The sequence below is a fragment of the Cyprinodon variegatus genome, unplaced genomic scaffold (assembly GCF_000732505.1).
Source record: "Cyprinodon variegatus isolate N-32 unplaced genomic scaffold, C_variegatus-1.0 Scaffold537, whole genome shotgun sequence".
Classification (NCBI taxonomy): domain Eukaryota; kingdom Metazoa; phylum Chordata; class Actinopteri; order Cyprinodontiformes; family Cyprinodontidae; genus Cyprinodon; species Cyprinodon variegatus.
The window spans coordinates 425,787-448,195 of NW_015150990.1; positions in this window are offsets into that span (position 1 = coordinate 425,787).

A 22,409-nucleotide genomic window follows, 5' to 3' on the forward strand; every position below is an offset into this window, starting at 1 on the left:
CGTACGAAAAGTTATGCACACTATTTCGTACGTTTTGGACGTTTTTCCTCAAAAAACAACATCAGTGCGCATGCCCTGGCAGACAGAAAAAAAAAGGAGATCCGCGGACGGACGTAAAACTGGGAAAAACAGTGCAATCATCACTTATTCATGTCTCTAATTAGGTGGCTTGCTGTTTTATCTTTTTATCTTAGGGTTAGGGTCAGGGTTAGGGCTAATTGTAATTTATATTCTATAATCGTGAATGGTGCGTCAGATGCGCATGCGCATACGACGAAAAAAACGTACGAAATTATGGTGCATAACTTTTCGTACGATTTCATACGAACTCATAATGAGAATACACTGAAACTGGGATATGAGTTGCAGATGGGTGAAAAGGTCGGATTTAGGTTGTATTTTCCTGCAGTGTGAACGTGGCCATAGTCAGATACAATGCACAACCCTGAGGTAGAAATGAAACAAATCAAAACTTTTCTGTTTTGATGAGAGATATTGTGTTGTTATATTGTGCTGTTTTGCACACAGGGCCTTTGATTACTTCTTTTTATTCTTGTGGCCTCCACTGGTTTGCCTTCTCTAATTCATGCAAGTCCCCTTTATTTGATATTTCCTTCAGTTTAGTAATGATTTATTTAATAGAGGCCTTTCATTTATTGCTATTTTTGTATCTCAGTGCAACAAATAAGTGTCGGAAAATAAATAATCAAATACTAGTAAGGGTGTTCAATGAGACTGCCACCAATTTTGGACTACAGTATGAGATGGTACAAGGATTTAAAATGATCTGTAGAATGAAGGGGTTAATGTGGTATACTGTAGAAATAATGAATGATATTAAGGTCTTTGGTATAATTTGTATATTGTATGAAACACTTCGCAAACTGCAACCCTATTTTGCGTTTTTTTTTTTTCCATAAATGTAAAAGATGACATTCGTTATGTAAAAAAAAATTTGCATGACTGTTTTGGAAAAGTTGATAAAAGACTGGAAAACCTCTACTGCTAAGTTTTTTATACTAAAGGAAACCATCTCATTCTTCATTTACAGAGCTGTAAACAAGTTGTTCTGTTTTATTTTTTCAAGTCATTTTGCTATTTTTTTTTTTCATTTTAACGATCAGTGAATTTGATTGAAGTTTATTCAGTCAGATTGTTAAGGTAACAGAGAGAGCTGGTGTGCATTTTAAGGCAGATAATGACTGTAACGAAGACCAAGACGCAATGGTCAGTACTGTTTTTCATTGCATTGTGAAATATATGCAGATTATTTTTTTCTAGTCTATAGTGTAGCTGGTTTGTGTTTAAGATTATGTTTTTTTTTTTTTTTTTTTTTTAGTTTGGGACTGGTAAAACAAATGTTACAGTACATGGATAAAATTGGGAATTTTGGGAAATGGGAATAATAACCACAACATTTCAGTTTCTTGCTTAATTCAGATATAAAAAAAAACTATGCACATTCACTGTACAACATATACTACCTGTACTTGTTCAGGAATCACATTCCATTAATTATAGCATCAATGTGGCATGATGGGGATATGATCCATCTGTGGATCTGTTGAAGTGTATAGAGTATAGCTGTTTAATACATTTCAGCAATAAATTAACTTTAGTTTAGTGTGAACTGTTTCCCTTTTCTACTGGATTATTAAATCTATGTTGCTGTAAATCTTGTTAGCAAACAAAAATATGAAATGCGTGGAGGCTCTTGAATTAATGACCTGAGCCAAAAAGACCAGTATGATCATAATTAACCTCTTTTTGAGTGTGTGTGTGTGTGTGTTTTTTTATTTGAAAAATGTTTTTGTTTTGGTCAAATTAAGTTATGAGATTCTTAAATTATGATAATTTATGTTGGGTTTAATGGGCGTTTCAAGATGCAAACTCTAGTGGCATATTTCTTTTATCTATGCATATGAATAATAAACAATTTCTTTGCCGAAACTGTACTGTGTGCATGTACACAATTAAGACGGCCTTCGCATTTTGTGATATTTTTCTCATCTTTGCAGAAAAATTACTTTATTTCTATGAAAATTATCTCAGATTTAGATCAACAAATTAACCCTATTCAAAGTTTCCTTTGCATTATGAGCATGATTTAAGTTTAAAAACAAGAATGCTGTAAAATCTTTGATCTCCAGATAGGAGACAACTGCTGAGCAGCTTCAAAAAGGATTGTTTGTAGTTATAAATTCTACTTATATTTGAGTTTAGGAGTACATTGATGATTATAAATACTGCATGTTTTCTGCTCTTTGACAGGCTGTTTTGAGGAACATCCTAAATAAGCCACCTTGAAGTTTCTGAAGCGATCTAAAAGCACAATTCAGAGTTGTATGTACCTTTTTAAGAGACTGAGGATGTCAGCAGGAGGAAGAAGAAAAAATGGAGGAGAAAGAAGAAATGGAGGAGGAGGAGGCTTCAATTCGAAGATGCCACCGCTCATATGTTGCAAGGTGATGAAGAACAGATATCTGCCCTTAAAGAATTTGTGCCCTGCAGACATATGCCAGATATGTGTCTTTCTTCTCTCTCCTGTCCCATTATTCAACATTCAAACACAGTGCAACAAAAGGCAGCTTGAAATACTGCCACCCCCCTGCCCCCCAAAAAGAATATTGAAGATGGTCGAGCTTGCAGGTTAAAAATGTATATGCAAATGTGCGCTACATTAGAGCGTGCACAGGTTGTTAATAAATTAACACGTGGCAGAAATAATTCAGTTTAGCGTGATAATTCTTGGGTGTGAGCTGTCAGCCGTCGCATTGTTCCGGGATGGAAAGTGACGCTGAAATGGCAACACAAGCGGTGAACTGTGATGTTTTAGTGTACCTCCGTTTGCAGCGCTCTGACACAATAACTGCTTTTTGCTCTACTTGCTCTACTTTTTTTTTGTCATTTCGACAGAACAAAAGGTTTAATTAAGAATGCTTTCTGAACGGAAGCTGACGTGAAAAACACACACACCCAGCTCAGCTAAGGTGTGAGTTGGCGATAAGTCAAACCTGCTGCTTGTGAAACACATGCATCTCGAAAGTTTTTGTGAATTTCATTCCTAACATTGATCATCACTATTCATGACTTATGCAGAGACTGCGATATGCCAAATGTTATGTCTCCTCCTTGGTTGCCATAGTTGCTAAGCTGCCGATTGTAGGAGGACAACTTGACGTTCCAGGCAGGGACGTTATGTGATGAGTGCGTTTCTTCTTTTCTTCTGTCTGGAGATTTGCATAGCAGGAACCCAGGGAGCTGACACTCTGTTTGTGTAGCTCAAGGTGCAGAGGATATACGAAGTGTCAATTGACTTGCAGTCAAGTTTTTAATAAGTGCCATTTGTTCAATCTGTTGTTTAAACATTCCCGTCACCTCCATGTATCCTTAAAGACTGTCGGCCTCGCTATCTTTTAATTAAGTCTTGGACTAATGTGCCGCTTAATTGTCTAATCTTGAAGATTTTGTTTTCTCTAATTTACTTGGAAAAGGTATCGCAAGCTAAGCTTTTTAATTTGGGTCTGTTAGGGTGGGTGTTTAGTGGGCTCCAAATGTATGAGGGAACACTTCAAAGAATGAGAAACAAAGTAAACTTTTCAAATTTAATGAGCAGAAAGTCCTAGGATTATGTTAGGTTTTGTCCGATGTTCCTTCCATTCTTTGTGGTAAAATTTGAATGTTTGTGGCCTTTTTTGGGTAACTTTTTAAACTGAAGAGGCATAATCCATAACTGTCATAACACTTTTTAGCTATGCAACTGGCAGATTTACTGGTAACACTTTCTTTTACAGAACAGATACCATTTATTAACCATGCAATTTAATGTTTGTTACTTGGAAATAATGCACTCATGTACTGGATTTACTCTATGAAGAGAATAAGTAAAACAGCACAAACCAAATAGTTCACGTAATGATATAAGTAATAATAATTGCATGATATCTGAGAAACGGTACAGATTCCAAATACTTAACAATTAATTATATGTGTTTTACATGGTAATATTACATTTAGTTAGTTTTTCAAGAAAAGCATTCTAACCAATATACCTTAGAAAGCATTAATACTTTAATACCAAAGAAAAAAAAGGCCTGAGTGATCTTAAAATACAATTTAATTGTATTTACCCAGCAGTTTACTCAATTTCATCTGGTAAAATGCAATAATTTGCACTAGTAATCTAGAAAAAAAGAGAACTAAAGAATTATAAAACTTAACTCAAGTTACCTTTAAATAAGAGTTTAGTTAAGAAGATTGGCTTGTTGTCTTCTAGGAGTGGTTTTCTGTTATATGCCATGCGACTAACTGCATTTTACCAGATAATTAACACATTAAGTTATTGCTGTCAGTGAAATGAATCAGTTACCTGGTTATAACTGTTTAAATCTAAGAAGTCTGACTTTACCTTGTCTGTGTAAAAAGCGCTTACCTGATCATAATTTAGTTTGTAATCTATCTAACCTCATGGTAATTACCCACCAAAATTCTCCATTGTTATGTAGTAACATATATTTGTAATAATTACATGCAGGTAATTACTTTGAAATTATGTGCCTTAATTTTAGGGTAAGTAGCAAAATAAACAAAATTCTTGTTACCTAATAATGTAGTGTAACTTGCTTTGTTATTATCATGTTATTACATGGCTATTGATGTACTGCAAAAGAAAGCATTCCCGACTTACTTATACTGGTGCTGGTGATATTTGATTGAGGCAGCAGTTGATATTATTAAATTAACATTTAATATGGTCAAAATATACAGAGAGTGAGTTCATCTTCAGTGCTGGGTCCTCGCTATGGTTCCTCATACAGAATTACAGTTTTTTTTTTTTTTTACATCTAGGGGCTTCCTTAGCCTTAGAAATATTTAACTTTGTGTCTGAACCATATCACTGTTTATTTGATTATGTAGTTTTTGGATCACAAAGACCCATTTCTAATTTATTTCCAGGTTTTTGGTAGATCCCACTGGACGTGTATCAAATTTCAATATAGAAGGCTTCGAAGGGCAGCTAAAAAAAACACAAAACAAACAAAGAAGTAAAACCAAGCTGCAGAATTACACATCTTCCTCAGTAATCCTTGGTTAAGATTAAAAGATTGCGATTGCTAATTGTTTTCTGATAGAGATAGAAAGCATATACTGTACATGATTTATTTACCGTACATTTTTTTTTATGGAACAAGATATAAAGCATTTGCAGTGAAATTATCTTTATATATTTTTTAAACATTATTCTATATTTGTGTCCCACATATATAAAAAGGGAAGCGGCTGTAGCAATTAAGGTCTGGAGTTATTTTATCAGCTTCAAAAGTCTAATTCTACATCACACTAGTATAATGTGCACATAAATGTGTCTTTAAGGCTTCAGACTAAGATAATTATTTTATTTTTTAAAGGTTTCTTTTTTCAATTTCGGTTTGCTTTTTATGTTTTTCTTCAAATGTTATCAAATTACCTACACTTGTGTCCCATAAAATTCTTCCTAGACAGTCTAAATCTAAACCACAGAGAGAAGTTTTGCAAAGGTGTACCTTGCTGTTGTCCAGTTGACAGTCTGACATCAGAATACAGCTCAAGCCTGGGGCTCTGTTGCCACATGCACGTCTTGTGATTAAATGGAAAAAGTGGCGTCAGCGCAGGGTGATAGGGCAGCACAGTGAAAGGGCCTGTAAACAATGACTCACTCAGCTTGCAAAGGAAGAGAAGAGAGGAAGCAGAGGACAGCAGCCAAAAGTTCTCCAAGTGTGACTCTGTTTGTGTGTACAGTATGAGAGTCAGTCTGAAGGCCCAGAAAAAGGATCCTCTGTCAGGAAGTCCCAACAGACTGCAGATTTAATTCAGTCACTGAGAGATCCACAAACATTCTCACAAAAAAGCAAGTGATCGTAATTATAGCAGGAATTTGGAAAGATAATTAGCACACCGATTTTTAGAGATAATCGCAAAGAATTTTTGATACTTTTTCTGATAGGTTTAAATAAATACTTTGTCCTCCATTAAAACAACAAGTATTCCTTGTTGTGTTAGCATGTTGTGTCTTACTGGCCAACAAACTGGCCTTTTCTCACAGAAAATATAAATTTTCTTTTTTTACAAATGAGCTTAAGCCATATGGGCCTTCATAGAACTTAGAGGCAAATGACAACCACTGCCATGACAAAACTAATCGATGCGATATTTCATGCAGATGGAGTAACTGATTATTGGATACATATTCTGAATGGCAAGGGGTATTTCCCAATCAGTGGCTACTCCCTTGCCCTACCCACTTCTCACTCCACTTGCTGTGAAGCACTCTTGCAGCTGAGCTGAGTTCCCTTGATAGCACTGCGGGGTATAAATACACCCTCCTCAATTGAAATGGCCTCTCCTCATACTACGGGAATAGGAAGATGGTAGCGGTCCAAGCTCTGGCAGCAAGAATTTCAATGATACACCAGCAGCTGGAGAATGAATGCCATCGATCATCTAGAACACGTAAACATCATCATGTAAAAGACGCAAACGTTTTAACATGCTCCTTATGTGCGTCAATGCAGCTGCATCAACAGGTAAATCAATATGTGCTGTTGATTTTAACCTTTGTACCGTATAATAATAGATAATGACATCAAGGCTGCTTTAATAGACCAAATACTATTTCAGGTCTATTTATTGAACAAAGTATGTCATAAATGCATCGTGCGACAGAAATGTAACATCTAATTCTCTTCTTCCAAAGAGGAAAAGGCCTTATCTCCAGATGCAGGATATACCTGCGGTCAGAATGTATTCCACACAGGAGGCTTGTTTAAAGCCTAAATTCAGGGCAAACTGTGAAGTAATTGGTGCATCACAGAAGTAATGGCTACATGATTTATTCAGGTTTCTTTTTCCCTATAGCATGACATGTTAGGCTACCGTACTACTTCAAATGTGAAATGAACTCGATTAGTAAATATCATAACCCAAAGTGACATTGAAGCTGTGTTTTGTCTTTCATATTAATATGTCAGTAAAGCTGCATGGACGGAGCTGGGTCAAGTAGCGGACAACTAATCTGTTTGGAATACATCCTGTAGATTTTAGTCTATACACTTTGAGATGTTAATAAGTTAATGTGCAGAAATGAAGCAGAAATGTTCAATATTCAAGTCGCAACAGTTGTATTTACTTTTAGCTTGTTTAAACATATTGATGCTCATAAGCATTAACATGTTCAAATGTTCCCATCGCTGGTAACTTAACATTAAGCTTTATCATATTATTGAGTGATTATTAAATCAGTGTTTCAACCTTTAAGTCAAGGTAACCATGTACTTTGACATCTTACCCAAAAGGCACAATATTGAATGATTTAGCGTTGATCATGACAACACACAATAGTATTTAACCTACTCAAAGGACTAATTTAATTTTCTTGCCACCATATTATAGTTTCAGACATTAAACACTGGCAAACTGACTTGAAAATAGATATTATAACCCTTTAGGGTAAGTTACCATGTTTTTTTATCACTTGCACACCCCTTATAAATGGAGTCACCCCCCATTTCTCAGGGAGGTTTAGAAACACAAGGTTTATATTCAGCCTTTTAGCAAAGATACTTCGACATGGCAGTACAGATTCTGGAATTTGACCAATTAGATGAGATTTTGAAGGATATATTTTACCTATTGTAAGCTGAAATAGCATTAATAAGTCATTGCATTGATGTCTTCTCCATGTAGATGACACAAGAAATCCCAGTCTGTAGCCTCAAAACAACCTTGCAGGACTTTTCAGCTTCCTTTGACCACCTCCTTACGGTTCTTTTTAACACAGGTTGTCTTTTATAAAGTGGCTTATAATCAGAGCAGAAAAAACAATATTATCTGATTTCTCAAGAGGAGGTCTTACTTCAGGGATTTAGCAGTCCTTGACATTTGCATAAAAGAAGTTCAAAGTTTTGTTTTCTCTCATACAGCAGCTGATAAACTGTTCTGTAACTGGAACGTTGGCAGCGTAGGAAAGAGTAAGACATGATTAAAATCTCCTGTTTGCCCCAAATGCATTTGGCCGTTGTGTCTGTAGCCTATTAACAATGGAACTGATTACATCACACATAGTGTCAGAAACGGCAGAAGGTGGAATATAAACAGTTACTAACAGAACACTGCTGAACTCTCTGGGCAAATAATATGGCCAAAGCAGCTGCCAACAGTTCAATATCTGCGTTGCAGTGACAAATCTTCACAGTAACATGTCCTGGATGACACTATTTGTTGTTCATAAACACTGCCAACCCACCTCCTTTGAATTTCCTAATCTTCTTTAATTCTATGTCTGCTCGTATGATCAGGAAGCCTGGCAGAGAAACGCTTGAGTCCAAGATGTGATCCTGCTGCCATGTTTAAGTAAAACATATAATGCTGCATGGTCAATATTCTGGCTGGGTCCTTGCTAGAGCTTGGAGTTCTCCTAAATTGTTTCTTAATGATCTCAAATTGCCTATGATGATTGATGGAAGAGATGGTTTAAATTTCTTCTTCCTCGCTCTTCTCCTTGCTACAGCTCGGCATCCCCGGCACTTCCTTTTCAACTCAGCAGGTACTTGTGGAAGTAGTTGAATTATTAGTTCAGGTTTAGAGATGTCAAAGACCTGCTACTGGGTGTAAAAAAATCAACTTGTTATGGTTGTTGTGGTGACTCATCAAAATAATTATTCTAAAAAAGGACAAAATCCCTCCAGTTTCACAGCATTCATCAACAGAGAGGAAAAACACCAGAAAAAGAAAAATGGAAGGATTCAAGTTTTCTTCAGAGTCAAGCTAGCAGAGCTTCTCCAACGTGCAGCTACCTTAAGCATCTAAATTCTTGAACACTGCAAGTACCGTCAAAACTATTAAGTAAAATGCTAGAAAATCATAACTAGTTTATTGAACATGCATTTCATCTTTTGAACTGGATTCCTAAAAATAAACAACCTTTTTAACGAAATTTTGATTTCATGATATGTAACTGCTGAGGCTTGTTCTTTCATATAAAGGCAGTTTCCCAGGGCAGCATCAGAAAGGGAAGGCTTGAATTCCACATTAAATAAATTATAGCTTATTTAATATTAATAGATATTAGGCCAATTTATGTCAGTTGGAACTTGACATCTGTATGTCTTAAGTAGGCACACACTGCTTAAAATAAAACAACTATACTGCTTAGATTGCACAAATGGGACTACGTTGAATTTCATCCCACTCGAGAATCTAATTGATATTTTGTTGTTGGTTCTGAGGTGGGAGCAGAGTGGACTCTACAAAGGCTCTTTGTTATGGTTCTTATTTGTTGTGACACTGAGTTTTCAGTTTTCTGTTGTCAGTTGTTTTGTTTTTATTTTCCATGATCTTCAAGCATTCTTTAGTTACTCTCTGTTGCCCCCTTGTGATTGTTTTCTTTCCCCTTGGATTCCCTCTTGCCAGTTCCACCCACACCTGCTCCCCATTCAGCTCGTTAGTCCATCCTTTTGTTTGGTTCTCCTTCAATACTCCACCTCTGCAGTCACTCAGTGCTGGTTCCTTTTTGTTGCTGTATTGTCTACTCTGCCCGTCTCTCCCAGGCTCCTCAGACTCATTTTTTCCCCTGTTGTCTCCATAGTTTTGGTTTATTTAATATTTTAAGTTGGATTTTTGGATTTCTGCCTCTGGTACCTTTGGTCTGCCATTAAACCTCTCAGAACTCATCTCTGCTTCACCCGTCTCTGCATCTGGGTCCTCGAGCAACCTCACCACCCATTGTTGACACTCTTTAAATACAAGAACCATGACCATATAGCTATTGTTCTAGCAAAAATGGTAATTCAGCACTCTAAACTTTGTAGTAAAAACAATAAAAGCTGCTATGAAGGACAAGCATCTTATCATAAATGGCTAAGATCATTATCTAATCATAAGAAGGCCTTACTATTTGAAATAATCTCCAGGTGGGAAGATTTTTTTCAAGCAACGAAGGTCTATTCCTTCCAACTAATCTTTTCCTAAGCTGAGATACAAAGATTTTGACGAAATAGAAATATAATTTTCAAGGTTTTAAAACCTGAAGCAGCAGAGGGTGTTCATCATCTCTGTTGTCCTCTGTGATCCTTAACTAATAGAGGTTAGCCAATTCTCTTAGGAAAAATGTCTGCAGATGAGTTACGAGATCTAGTCTTTCAAGGAAAGTGCTGACCCCCTTTATTGGTCTTTCAAGAAAACCTGAAATATGGCAAAGACAAAAAAAAAAGCAAATTTTTTACTCAGAACTAAATATAGATTATGCTTTTTTTTTTTTACAAAAACTTACATAATTTTATGTTTAAAACAATTAAATCTTTCTTTAGAATCTTTAAAGAAGCATAATCCATACCAAGCTAATGTATAGTATTAGAGCACAGTAAATAAAAACACATCTTTGCGGCAGTATATTGACACACAATATGCTAACGACTCAAACTCTTATATACACACCAATATCCAATAAATAATTGAATCCCCGGTGGCTACCCTCACAACTACAGTGATACATTAATTGGGCAAAATTAGCATGAATAAAAGCAAATAAGTGTAACATGTAATTTATTACTTATCAAGTGTAGTTTAGCAGTGGAAAGCTCCGATTTCCCCCCAGATTCCTTTAACAGCTATAATGCATTTCTTAATTTACTCTGTGGAAAATCAATTTTTTTTCAGAGTTCATTAGGCACCAATATGTTACAATGCTGCTCCCCTGAGCACCCAGCTACAAAAAACATTATGCAAATTCCTGCCAGTGCATCTGTATGTAAATAGCAACCAAGTCCACAGTCAATTCTCTATGGAAAGCTTTGTTAGCAGGCCCTTTGTTTTTAAGATTGAACCTTATTCATAATAGTCAGAAAATTGGGAAATGGCTCCATATGACAGGTAAGAGCAAACAAACCGTACACCAAGTGTGTTCTTCTACGGTTTCATGAACATATTTCAAAAATCATGTCAGTAAATCGTGGGCCAGATTGGCTTTGTATGAGTTTACACTGAGGATATCCGTTGGTTTCATATTAAATGGAAATGTCCACCCAAAACAAAATCTTTAATCCTTCAGATATTTCATTCACATTTAACAGAAAACTTTAATACAAAACCACTGTTTGGCAGTTGTAGCATTAACTGTTCATTAAAAAATAACATACATTTGAAAAATCCTTTATTAAATAAAAAAAAGAGGTATAACACTGCATACTGATAATCTAACATAAAGCTTTGAGCAAAATTTAATGGTCCCTTTTGTTGTCCGTGGTAGAAACTGCAACAGCAATAACTTGTGCAATGTATAATGTGCAATTGCTATTTGATACCCTGTGAAATATCCTGTTTCTCTATATTTGACACCCAGTGCAATAACTATGTATATCTATCCATATAAATACCCATGTAAACACCATGTGCAATAAATGTATTTGACATCTAGTGCAATAAATATATATATATATATATATATATATATATATATATATATATATATATATATATATATATATATATAAATATACCCATGTAAACACACTGTGCAATATCCCGGTATAATGATTCTTCTTTAAAAAAAAAAAAAAGTCATATGTGGACGCACTGTATATACTGTATATATCCCATGTACCTTTTTCTTCCTTTGGGACAGTCTTCTTCTTTGACTATTTGAACTGATGTAACAAGTAAATTTCTCCACTGTGAGAATGATAAAGTCAATCAATCAATCAATCAATCAATCAATCAATCAATCAATCAATCAAGAAAAGTGGTTAGAGTTGATGAAATAAGCAAGCCAGCTTGGACTGTCAATACCTTCATTTTTTGGCTGAATTGGTTCATGGGAGCTTCAAATGGCTTCGTGTAGCTATGCTCCATGGCTAAAAGTAGACTGTCAATGCAAACAATGTTTGCACCTTCTTTGACTTCTATGCCAATATGTGACAAGTGAATTTCTCCGCTGTGAGATCAACAAAGCTCATCTAATATAATCTAAACAGAAACTGATAGAAGCAAAAATCTCTTGTTCAGTTTGGTAAAACGAAACAAATCTTGCAATTAGAATAAAATATATCGTCATACACATAGTGAGCTGCACCCCTGCAAACTCAGACACTGATCCGCATATGTAACTCTTTATAAAGAGAATTACCTCAGCAAACAGTGAGCTTTAAAGACAATATAACAGGGCACAATAACACAATAACAGTAAAAGAAGCTTTACATCCAAGTATGATCTAGTATGTAAGCTTAGTTTGTTTTAAACAGCTTGGTTGGACTTGGTTTAAGATGGAAAAATAAATGGGAAGAGCCCCTGACTTTTCTTTCCATTTTTGGAAAAACTAACAAAAAACATTTTAACATGACGGCACTATTGCTACCAGAGGTAAAAAAAAAAAAAAATAAATAAATAAATAAGAGCTCCCTTTCAAATAGGATTAAAGCTTTACTGTAAAATAGCCCTGTTTGTTAGTTATTACCCTGAGAACTTTTTGGCACTGCTTTTTGTTTTATTATTATTATTTTTTCTTTTAAGCATTTTGTTTCCAGGATACATTAGTCTGCTGCATTAAGTCATTTGTTTCTCTTGGCCAGCTCCCAGATTGCAATGCTCTGCACGGGTTTTCAGCTTTTGGGATGATATCCATCTGGTTTGAACTTTTTGAAGAGACTCTGTCCTTTTTTTCTCCCCTTCTGTGTACAAAGCATGCTGCTGTGCTTCAAACAAAACACTGCCTCACCTGCTTGTCTTTCCGTGAAGCAATTCCCACAAAGCCCGAAGGCCATGTCGACCATATGGTGCTACATAGGCTGATAGATTGTACTACATGGCACACACTCATGACGATGACTTAAACAGGAGCTAATTACTGCTCTTCTTGGAAATTCAGCTTAATGGACATTTCTGTTAATTGATCATTGCATGTTAATACTACTTTATATTGCTATTGCTTTATAGATGTTTCCGTTGAGTTTTCTTTTTCAAAGCACGTCATTTATCGGGTTGCAAAGTCAAAATCTGCACATAAAAATGAAAAAAAAAAAAACTGTTTCAATTCATGTTTGTTGTAAATGGTTCCTTTTTGTACTTATGCTGTGTTTTTTTTGTAAACTTTTTTTTTTATCTGAGTGTACTTGAAAAGCTAACAGACTATATTGGAAGGTAAACCAAAGCAATCAAATACATGGTTCCAAGCCCTTTGTCTTTTTATTGCACAAGTTTGTTTGTACTTCAGATCAAACAGCAGCTGTTTATTAGTTTTTCATAAACTGGAGTTTATTATTTACCCCACTATGGTGCAAAATTAGCTCTGTAATTAGGTATCACTTCAACATGCTCAAGGGAGGTAGTATCTAAGCAACCCTTGACAAACACATGCACACACAGAAGTGCAGTTTATACTGTGTTTGTTCCACTTGATGTTTTTCGATTTGTTTCTTTTTCTGCATGTTGCCCAGTTAAATGACAAGAAAATGTGACGGAAAAATACAAAAATATACCCCATAGTGCTTAATTAGAGCCTTTAATTAATGGATTATGCATGAATTACATTTGATTTGTATGTAATTCATGCATGAGTCATTATCTGCTTTGCATAGTTTCAGTTATCGTAGTTCTATGATACGACAGTTTAAATTGTGTTAAGAAAAAGCCTCCACCTGAATATTTTGTCTTTGCTTTTTTGTAGAAATTCATCAAACTACTTTGGGAAAATACAAAATACATCAAATGTCAAATAATTAATTTTTTTTATTTGAGGAGAAATTATACTCAAATCAACCTGGCCCTATGTGATAATGTTACAATATGTTGTTAGATTGGGAAATAAAGCTTAAGTGTAAATTAAATCTGGAAGACTTAATCAGCCTCACCTGAACCACCTGTGTTCAGCTCCAGCCAATCAACTCCGGGGTTGCACCTTCTCTGAAGCCAATCATCTTGCAAGATCCCTTCCATTTAGCTCCTGGCCAAGCTTCTCTCTCCCGCACAAAAGCAAACTTTCACCCACCTCCACCCTGTCATGATGGGATTCAGGTTTCTAACCCACATGCAGAACACAACGGAGACTGATGAAAAGTTTGACTGTTTATTAAAACAAAGACAACGTTAAAGCACAGATGCTGGGAAACAGATCCGGGACTGGTCACACAGGGTTCTCTGTAGAGAGGGACAGTTTGGTTAGCCAGGATGCGGTTGATCTCGTCAGAGGAATTGAGCAGGTCTGTACCTGTGACGTGATTCAGGCTTAGCAGCTGAGGGAGGGAACCAGGAGGGTCCAGAGGCTAATAGTTTGGCAGAGGGCTAAGCAACAGCAGGGCTCCACTTCAGACTTATCAGTGTTCAGGTCCAGGGTTTCCTCCGATTCTCTTCTTGAGAGCGGGCAGGCAGGTTCAGACAGTTAGATTCTTCAGATGAGCTCCAGAGAGCTGGCAGGCAGGTTTCAGCTGAGAAACTCTTCCAGAGTTCCAGGGTTCAGTCAGGTTTCTTCCTAAGAAGCAGAGAGGACAAAAACTGATTAGATTCAGATTCTGGTTTCAGGGGAGTCAGAGAATCAGACAGGCTGGTTGGCTCAGGCTTTGCTAACCATAACTGGCTTAACACTCTGGTGCTGGAGTGTAGTCCTGCCGCTGCTTAAATGCTGGTCTCCTGATGACTGATGAGCCGCAGGTGTGGTCGTCAGCTCAGCTCCCTGAGACCTAGGGCGCCCTCTGCTGGAGAAGGGTGGACAGACCTCCAGATCCCAACACACCCCATCTCCTCCCTCATTTTCAGTCCCACCCACCCTCTGGTTTATTCCACCACCAGTGTCCGGGCTCCGGGGGAAGACTACTCTAATCCTTTTCTAGGTTACTCATCCAAGTGTACATGATTCACAGCATCAAAGTCTTATGCCAGGGCCCAAGCACCATAGAACTTATTCTGTTTAGGTCTTTATTTTTTTATTTTTATTTTTGCAAGGGGTAATCTTATTTAGTCCTGATTACTGCAAGGCCTAGGAAGTCTGAGAAATTATTTAAAAAGAACATGCAACATGGGGTAGGCTATCTACAGAATGATCTACAGAATGCCGGTGAAGATGCTCAGTCATCCAGGACATAGTCATTCTAAAAACAAAGAAATAAAGTCCAGTGCATTGTATTTTTTTTTTTACTTTTTTTACTTTTTGGAAGATCTACAGAAATTCACAGTTAAGCAAATATATCATTAAATAGCAATGAGGCCATTTCACAGGCTGCACCCATTTATATAGAGAAAATCTGGATCACAGATAAATGGGAACATAACAAAAGGCGCCAACAATCTAACAATGATAAGAACTAATACAGGAAGTTATCAAAAGGTGTGTAAAGATCATCAATTCTGTTAAGGTTAATGCTTATAAACCAACAATGAGAAAGACTCATGGTTAAAGTTCTTTCAATCATGTAATATTTCCAATATGAAAACCAGTGTTGACCAATATGAAAATAATGGTATGTCTCTCCCACAGTTTCCTCCCAAAATTGCTTGATTCCAAGACTTTATTTGTAGACTGAAGAGAATAAAAGTCCAATATTTTTGAAGACATTTTTTCTGTTATATCTGGGATTAAACAAACAAAGCATTTTAAAATAAAGATTATCAACCAACAGTTAGACATGCTGGTTTTACTGTATACTCTGCAGCACACTTGTAAACAGTTAAAAGAAAGCAACAACCCTGTTTTACACACAAAACCATGCTATCAACAGTCGCTGTCCCACATTGCAGGAAAAAAGAAAAAAAAGAAAAAAACAGTACTGTCCCACTTAACATCCCCAAAGAGTCTCATCTTATCATACACAACCTCCATGGGCACGTTTTTTTGTACTGTTTGTATATCAGGACTCAGTGTTTGAATTAAAGGCATCAAGCACAGTTTCCTCTGGGAAACATAATGCATTACACGTCGTTCCCTGAAATGCTTGTTTCCGTAATTTACACTCAAACGATTGTCACTCCTTGTCTCCAGGTGGTCCTTCCCTGCCACATCGCTGTGTACAAACCGACAGCGCTTTTGATGGCTCCACCTGAGAGATTTGCCCAAACTAGTCTTCTTTTTCTTATTTTCCCAAAGTGGGATCTGCTGTTTCTGCTCAGGGCTTGTTTACCACTAAATGTTTTTTTGTGATTTCACCCCCAAAGTGACATGAAACTGTATGTTTTAAGTTTTGTTTTTCCTTTTGGTTAAAAGGTAGAGCAAATTTTGTATTTAGCACCTCGCTTCATCTTTTAACTACCATAAATGGAAGCATAGGAAGTCGGTAAACAAAGTCTAGCTCCCATTAACCTCTGATTTCCTCTGAGAGATCCACAAACAAGTCGAGTGCCAGACAACCTCAAACAAACTGTACTCGCACACACACTGACACACACATGTTCATATCCTGAAGAACAATATGGAAATATTCGTCCTTCCTCCCTTCCCGCGCTTAGCCCTGGTGCTCTTGCCGTCTGTTTTGCCTAATTGCTTTAACACTAGCCTGGCATACTAATTGCACGAGGCCCCCTGTCACCACATCATTTACATGGCCTACTTGATTTGGAATTTAATCTGCTTGAAGGGTTTGGGTTTCATGCTCACTTTAAATCCTAATGCTCTTTGGGATTTCAGATGGTTTCAATAAATCTTTGTGTTTGTGAAGCAACGTGGAAACTTTTCGCAGTAAAATGTAGCGCAGTCCGACATATAACTTTAGAATGACACTTTAGTTTGGTCCAGTGGTGAAATCAAACAGGAAAATTGATGAAAGGGGTGGGCAGTGCCGGGCCTGGGTGTGGGGCGGAGGAAACTTGAGGATCAGAAGTGGGTGTGCGTACGGTGTGTACAGACTGGCGTTTTCTGCTCTCTTTTTGATGTGAAGCTGAAAGAGAGTTGGACAGACTGATGCAGTGTTGTGAGCTCACACGGTGCAACTTAATCAAAGGGCAGACATTTTTTTTTCAATTTCTCAGAGTTCAAGGCCCACCCACTTTCTTTTTTCATAGCAGAACTTGACTGAAACTTTTTCAGATTTTATTATTTCAATAATAATTATATATATATATATATATATAAAAAAACTTGGGCTTAAATTAATATATAAATTTGCCTTCTTTATTGTGGTGAGCCGCATTTATAATGTGTAGGACCGAGATTTTAATGTACACAATATTATTAAAGGACTGCTCCCATTGAATCTGTTCAGGGAAAGAAAGGACAATTCAAGATGATAGAATAAAGTAATACCTAGTGCTCACCTATCAGGGTTTGATTTTAGCAAATAAATGTAACAAGTTACAAGCAAACATTATTAGAAAACACAGTACCTCAAGCTTTTATACTCTGTTTCTGAAAGATGAAATCATCGATTCTTATAGAACAGATATGGTAGCAGTGACTATGCTTTCATCCTCCCGTGCTGCCATGTTTCTTGCTTTTATCACAGCTATGTGTACCACCTTAAACCATAATACTGAAATGTGTTTGACCCACCCATTAGGTCAGTCTTAAAGGGTTCGGCTGGAGTGGTACAAGTTGGTTTTTTGTTTTCGACACATTATCTAAAAAGAAAAATACCTAGAACCCACAAGAATTGCTGCTTAAGGGTCAAGGGTCACTGTGAGGGATTTACCCCCTCACTAATTGGCCCTATAAACATGCATTTTCTGTCTTTTAACGAATTTAGTATTTGTGGGAAGGTTGTTCCTCATCTTTATTGATGTAACTTTAAGAACTTTTCACCACTCTCTTTTTCTTTGAGGTCACCTGGTCAGGTATTGCCATGGAAGCGCGCCCATGAGCAGTGCTGACAAGGACCTGGTGTTTCCAATCAGCCTCATAAGGGAAATCCACCCTGACTGAGAGGGAAGAGAGATTTTTGGGTTTTGTTTGGATTTAGATGATTGCTTAGCTTCAATTTGTTGAAGATACAGATACAAATATCTTTTTTTGTTTTGTTTGTTTTGGCTAGAGGTTTAATTTACTTGATTTTTTTCCCCAAATAGGAAAAGTAAGTGTTGTAAAGATTTACACCCCTTTTATTGGAGATGGTACAGGCTGAAACTTTAAAAGCTGGGTTGTTTAAATGTGGGTGTGTCTTTTTTTTGTTGGTTTGTTCTTTTAATGTGATTGAAGAAAGTGGAACCCCTGCTCATCTGCTTCAAAATGTAAGAACAGCCCTTTTTGGAAAAATATATAAGAAACACAGCTCTACAATTTTTAGATCCAGTCTGATTTCTTTTCCTTTTTGGTGTGTTTTCTGTATTTCGCTGGCCATTTTTAAACCCCAAAAGTTTCTGTCTCCGCTTGCAAACCTTACAGTCACATTTTGGACCAAGGTGTACATTAAAGTTATAGTGGAGGATGTTCTTTTAATGGGTGGATCATCAAAATAAGTGGTCCTCTTAATTGTTAATCATTCTGTGGTTATTTTTATGCAGGATCATCCTACGGGCTTGTCCCTATTTCCACTTATCGGTGGTGAGTCTGACATAGAGGAAAAATTGCAAATCTTTTTGTACTGGAAGCAAACTAGAGCAACAGCTATTCCTCGTAACATCAAGTTTTTGCAAAACATTGTCATGAGCTAAATATTGAGAAACTTAAAAAATGAGTTCTAAACTAAGTATTATTTAAGGGACCAGTGGTGTTTACTTTACTTTCAGGAGATTAGGTTCCTGTTTTGCACTTATAAACCTTTACTTTGCAATAAAAATTACTTCTCAGAGCTAAATCCGAACTCTGAAAACAGCCAAACTCTTCGAAAAAAACAAAAAAAACAAACCCTGACAGCTGTAGAAAGTTAATACTGTTGTTAAAAGGAAAACAGGCCACTGAACAACACGCACACACTACAGTATGTGGCGCGCATGAAGTATTATCTAAAGATTGGAACCAAGGATGAACTGAATTGTCATATTTTTTCATTTTTTGTGGGTGGGACATTTTGATTTTTTTTTTTATTCTTTCCTTTCTTTTCAAGTTCTGCCAAACAGGGAGAACACAGTCAATATAGAGTCAATTATAAATATTTATAATCTACACATCTGAAAATTCCTGTCAATCAGAAAGATGCGGGGATAAGCTCGCAGCAGCCAGTTAGACCGGATGTGATTTGCATGCCACATAAAGCCTCAGCTTGCCATCCCCGTTTTGTTTTTGACTTTGCATGCCTGCTTGTTCTCAGTGCAGATTAAATATAGAAGTTTAGTTCTTGTTGAGGATAGATGTTTTTTACCCCCCTCTTCAAGCCCTTGCGCACACAACACACAGAGGCAGTATTGATGCGCAGCGCTGATGGCGATTCATTATTGAAAAGGAAATCGTCTCAATATGACTGGAGTTTGTTATGGAGAGCTTTGTTCTCTTCATCTATATTGCAGTGCATCGTTGTCAGTCAGCACTGTGAGATCTTTTTCTTCTTGCTGTGTTTGTGTGGAGAAGAAAAACCCGCGCTTGCTCTGTAGTGTTTTTCATTGTTACTGTCCTAATAACGATGTGCTTTATTTTTGAAGTTGATGGAAAAGTGAGATACAGTACGACACAGTTTAGGCTTGCAGCTGGTGTGTTGGTTGGTTGCATGGTCTGTGGAAGGATTGCTGGTTTTGGTAGTAGCTGTCATTCTGTTCATTTCTGTTCATTTATCTTTTTGGTTGTGACTCAGTAGCATCAATGACAAAAACTGCACAATATAGAAACTGGTAATACTGGTAATACAGAGACAACAATAATTATCCAGACAATTTTATGCAGTCTCTATTTCATTTTCTGGCATGATTATCCTGTACATGGCTAAAAAGTCCATATCCCTGCTGAAAACAAGCATCCCTGTGGCATGATGTTGCCATATTGATTTACCTGGGAGACGATGAGATCAGGGTTATGTACAATATAAGTTTTCTACCAAATATAGAGTTTCTAGTGTGGCTTAAACTTTGATTGCATGTCACAACAGCATCTTTTTTTTTAAAAGGATTGCTGCGTCTCTTGCACGACTTTGAACAAGCAGCAAATTGGACTTCTTATGGCTTTCCTTAAATAATGCTTTCCTTATGTTATGTTTTCATAGAATTTTGGGCTTGTTCTCATAAAACAGAGTACAAATAAAAGTAGCTCCTTGTGATCTCTTTTTAGGACCAATCAAAACTTTCGAAGAATTCCATGATTTTTTTCCCCCTATGGTTAGAGAGGTACTATATAAAGCACCTTAGGCCTTAAAGGAGCTATATTTAATGGCATTACTTCATATTGGAACACATAAAACAGGCAGCATTCTTCTCTTCAGAGAGCATTCTGCAGTTTGCCCAATCAAGAGAGATGAGATACAACATTTTACATCAGTAAGTTGTTGTGAAAATACTTTTGAAAGATGCTGAGGCTTCCAAGGTACTGTTAAAACTATTTCTTGTCTGTCTCTCTTGCTGGCTGCCATGTTTTCAAGAGGCTGCTCTTATACCAACAAAAAATAGCAAATGCTGTGTTCTGTTTTTGAAACTCTATGAACTTTGGCATAATTGGCTGAGGAACCAGGAAGTAAACACGAGGTACACACCGCACCAAAGTAGCTCTCCGCCATACCTTTAGGTTTGAAAGGAGCAAAACCTGACTAAGACACTGTTGATGGAAAAGACCGATGGTTCATAGCAAATGTTGCTTCCATCCTTGGTAACAGCTGAGTTTGCTTTAGTTATACAGTAAATTTCTTACCTATTGCTCCTTTAAGACAGCTTCCAAGGTAAAAAGAAACAAACAAACTCTTTAGAGAAGTGAAGAAGATGAGCTTAGGCAGAGAAGGTGGCAACAGAGAGAGAAACTATATTCCCACAATCCACAAAGTGAATTAATGATCTTGGTGGTTTAGCTTATCAGGGAAGAACTTACTTTTCTCACCCAGCATACAGTAAAGCAATAACACCTGAAATTAAGGTCACAACACTGTAATACATAGCTACTGTGTAGGCAAAATGTGGCTGTGTTGTAATGATGACTTGGGTCTGTGACAACCCTTTGGCAGCAAAGGTCAGTCAGACTATTATGACACTGTCTCAGCCTAATATGGTGGTGTATTGTCACCAATAGAGACAAAATCATTGCAAAGTATTAATGCTACGTCATAGAATCATGAGGTAGGATTAATACAAGATGGCCTTTTTGTTGGTGTCACATAATCTAAAAATAATCATTTTAGTTCATGTTTGTAGATCAATACACAGCCTTGAATGTGATCATTTCACTGCTAACAAGTGAACACAGTAATTACTTAAAAACATTTAGCCCTGCACCATGTTTTTTTTTTCCTAAAGCCTTGTAATATAACAAACCGCTAAACGATTTTATTAAAATGTGTAAAACTGCTTCCCAAAGTCACATTTATGCTCTCATCAGCAAGCCTCTGATTGTCACTTTAGTTTAGAATCCACTTGATTTCATAATTTATTCAAACATCAGGGTGTATCTCTGTGGCGGTGTGCTGTGGGTGAGTGCCAGCGTGCGTAAATACTTGTGTGGGTGGCTGAACCGGCAATGTGTCCCCTCATAAGGGTGCTTGTTGTGTGGCATTCTCACTTGATTTCATGCTTTGCTGATGGAAAATTAGGCCCAGGCATATCTCTGCATGAAGAGGAGGTGTAGGAGGAGGAGGAGTGCTGATGGTTGCTTTTATTGCCTTAGGACAATCTCCCCGACAACAAGAAAAATAGAGCGATGAGGAGGGAGGGAGACTGTGTCATTGGCTGCTAATGCACTCTAAACAAGACGATGAGACATGTGGAATCCCCAACGCGACGCCTCAAAAAAGAAACGCATCTCTGACTTTCTCTTCATCACTTTCCACCTCTTTTTTTACTTATTTATTTTTTTCTACACCCCTGTTATTGCAAAGTGCAGTTATGAGCCTGGCATTCTGAAATATTCTGAATACACTCTTCCTTTGTGAATGACATATCGGAGCACTGAAGAGTTCATTTGCATTTTTTGTCTTGTTTTTCCTCCTTTGTGCCTGTCTGTTGCCCAATGAAGCTCTGAGGATAAAGTACTTAAAGGACTGCAGGCACTTCACTCGAGTTGTTTGGTTGTTCAAAAGATTTGCCACCGTACACCGCTAGTTGAAATGCAGCTCAGCCCACTGTCAGACATGTGACGAGCATTTCAAGGCAAAGTAAGGAGGGTAAAAGTAATCCTGCTATGTTATGTAAGTGGAATTGCCTCATTTTTTATAGCTTTGGTCATGTTGCTACAAAATAAACTTTTCAACATCTGACTCCCAAAAGAATAGTAGATAAACCTTTCTAAATAAGGAATAGTTACAACACAAATACCATCAACAACCAATACATTCCCTCTATTGTATGTTTATGTATATATATATATATATATATATATATATATATATATATATATATA